Consider the following 3,832-nt stretch of genomic DNA (forward strand, 5'->3'; position numbering starts at 1 on the left):
TTTTTTTTTTATTACTAGCTTTTGCCCGCGACTCCGTGGAGTTAAAAAACAAAAGTGAGTAGCCTATGTATTCTTCCACACTACCCTCTGTATCCATACCAAAATTTCATCGAAATCCGTTCAGCTGTTTAGGCTACTAACTAACATCCATCTATCTAAACTTTCGCATTTATAATATTAACTAATATGATTTTTTGAATGCTAGTACTTGTGATATGGTCCAGATAAATTTTGGTTAATATATGATCAGTAGTTTTTGAGTTGTGTATACTCTTATACATAACTCAAAAACTACTTGATAGAGATCAATGAATTTATATAGAGAATGGAAATCAGTAGCAACATTTCTGTCTCGAAGGTAACAAGAAAAGTCCATTAAAATTATTACAAAGAAAACGAATGTAAACAAAAGAACGTTGGAACGTTAAAACTCGGCTTTTTCCTTGAGAATGCTAAATGGAAATTAAGTTAAAATTATTCTGTATAAAGCGTATTTTTACAAAAGTTTATACGTTTTTCCAAATTAATTTTACTTTATATTCCGATCAAATAGGTTTTATTAGTAACTAGCTGTTCTGGTGCGGCTTTATCCGCGTAAAATTATAAAAACTTTGTTTTATTGTTCACACTTGTCAAAATTCAAGTTACCATAATAACCTTGCTTCCTTAATGTTGGCATCTTATAGTTTATACCCTTTTCTCACATAAGGGTTTTTTACCAAAATGTTAAGCCCCTAAGTTTAATGGCGTGAAAATATATAGCCTAAAGCGTGTTGTAAGTCTTTTTATTGAAGAAATAGTTATTAAAAAAATATGCTGTGATTGCTGACATCCTACGCCACAAAGTAGTGTGTGTTTACTATTTATTATATTTCTATCTGTTCCCATGCGACTTCATCCGCATAAAATTATGAAAATTTAATTTTATTATTTACATGTGTCAAATTGTCAATTTCAAATGTCAAAATACCTTACAATGGCGATTTTGCTTTCTGGATGTTGGCAGCGACTTATGGTCTCTTTCCCACATTAGGGTTTTTATCCAAAATATTTACCCCTTTACTTTAATGGCGTGAAAATATATAGCCTAAAGCGTGACGAAAGTGTAGGGCTTTTTATTAAAAAAATAATTATTCAAAAATATGCAGTAATTGCTGACATCTTAGGCAACAAAGAAGTGTGTGTTTACGCTTTATTATAACAGTATAGATTTACCTTTTAAAACATGGAAAATCAACATTAATAAATTACATTAAATAAAATCTTTATCCGACAAAAAAGATTTTTTAAATTTGATTAATACAAATTTACATAACACCTGGCGTATTGTAATTAATTTCCCGAGATATACTTTTTCAATTATAATATTTGCTGATTGCCTGAAGTGTCAATGCCCAATTAAGGCTACGTTCAATACGTACGGGAATTACGTACGTACGTGCGTGAAAGGTAACATGATCAAGAAGGGAGTGATGACTGAGATGACGGATGATAGTGCTTTGGAGGATAAAAACCCGGTGCGCCGACACTACGGGAGTAGGATAAGGCAGCGGGCGCACACCTTTGACTAAACTCTCGCAACTAATGTGCGATTGTCGATTGTTTCGCTGCCTTCAACTGTTTAGTTGCACAACTAATCGAGTAGTGCACCTCCATATAAGCTCATAGGAATCCAAGCGAGACCAAACAGTTGTGCGATTTATTAAGTGTGCGTGTGTGTAACATTACTATAAATTCCAACAAAATGTTTCCTTCGTTTCATTATTATTTTAGCGCTTAACTAAGTTACTTTTTTTTTTTATAACATAAGGTGGCAAACGAGCATGCGGCCACTAAAATCCGCCAAAATGACGAAGCGACCGCTGCCCATAGACATCCGCAATTGCAGATGCGTTGCCTACCCTTATACGACGGAGGAGGAGACGCACATAAAGAGGATATTTCCCCTTCCTATGCATCTCCTCCGCCGTCTAATCCACTTCCCCTTTCCAACCTTTCCTCAAAAGAAAAGGGTGGTAAAGTGAAAGGGACTTAAATTAAGCCTCCGGCAACACACTCATCAGACGAAACTCGGAATTGCTTCCATTTCACGACTGTCTTCTGTGTGGTCGTGGTATTGCACCGGGCATGCCGACCCATTCGTGCTAAGATGTTAAAGCGGGCACCACCACTGTCAACTTTAAGCAATAGTACAGAAGTTATTTTAAAACATAATTGTATACCTTTTTAAAGTTCTAAACTAGAGGTCGCTGTTAATAAAAGTTTCTCCAGACCGAAGCAATAAAGTGCTAGAAGTTATTGCGAGCTTATTAAAAGCTTGTATAAAGTTTTCATTGAGGTTACATATTTTTTTTCATTAGCTGAAGTGTACAAAGAGGTAGACTGAACAAAGTATGAATTGATTGCGTAAAAGATATGCGTTGAGTCTACATTGGAGTCGATCACGTGCTCAAGCCGAGCTACTCTACTCGCCGCGTCAAGTGTCTATCACTTTTCTCGAATATAGCGCGATGTAATTCCCTTTATGTTAGTGAAAAAACCGACAATAGGCGAAGTGTAGTGGAGCACGTACCAAGCGCTTGATCTACGTTCTTTCAAGGCTCAGGTCAGTCCACACTAAGAGCGCGCAGACACCTTTGACTAAACTATTATACGACTGTATAGTTTGGCTTTGATATGAGCTTATATGAAGGTGCACTAAACAGTTGAATGCGCTGCCAAACAATCGACAATCGCACAACTGTTGGCGATTGTTTAAAACGTATTTTGATTCGGCTTGTGTTCACCTTGTCTAGTGTCGACCTTAAGAAAGTCATCAGAATGAGATAACCTTTTAAAATACATTTTTATTGAACTGAAATTTAAGAAACCTAATTTATATTCTAGACTAGCTTTCGCCCGCGACTCCGTCCGCGTGGTATTGAAAAAAACAAAATTGAATAGCCTATGTGTTCTTCCAGACTATCCTCTACATCTATGCCGAATTTGATCGAAATCCGTTCAGCCGTTTAGGCTACAATATCTAACAAACATCCATCTATCCATCCATCCATCCTAAACTTTCACATTTATAATATTAGTATGATTACTATGTCGTGAGTGTATGCGTCCGTTAACAAGGTTTGTAGCAAACATTGACCGTTGCTTTAATAAATTATAAAGGGGAGTCTCGTTTAGGAATTAAGCAAACATTGTGGGAACTCATTTCGGAGGCCATTTTAATATGATAAGAGCATTAGCTGGAAATATTCTGTTTTTTTAGAAGGCTTTGATGTTAAGCCTTTTACAAAACATGAACGGGAACAATATTGGTGAACAGAAAGGAAAATATAATAACGCCGAAGACTTTTTGGATAGACAACGCTAAAAGCCCGCGCATAACTTTGACTAAACTATCGGCCAACTGTTTAGTCTCCTTTTGATTCCTATGAGCTTATATGGATTTGCACACACGATTTTTAGTTGTGCAACTAAACAGTTGAATTATCTGCGAAACAATCGACAATCGTACAGTTGTGCGATAGTTTAGTCGAAGGTGTGCGCAGTTCTTACTGTTAAAATGTAACATTTAATTCCAATAACTGTCAAGACAGCTGAAACTTTTTTACGTTATAAGTAATTCTGCTTTTTGACAAGACAAGGGTAAAGGTCGTACCAAAATATCACCGCAACCCGCATCTCTTTTCAAGTCTCCTGTGGAATTTATCTGTAATAATAATTGCAGGGTTTTGTAGGCAGAAATTAATGATTATTATCTGACAGTGGTAGTGCCCGCTTTAACATCTTAGCACTGCAGGGTCAGCACGCCCGGTGTAATACCACGACCACACAG

This window comes from Papilio polytes, unplaced genomic scaffold, assembly GCF_000836215.1.
Source record: "Papilio polytes unplaced genomic scaffold, Ppol_1.0 DF821733.1, whole genome shotgun sequence".
NCBI classification, from domain to species: domain Eukaryota; kingdom Metazoa; phylum Arthropoda; class Insecta; order Lepidoptera; family Papilionidae; genus Papilio; species Papilio polytes.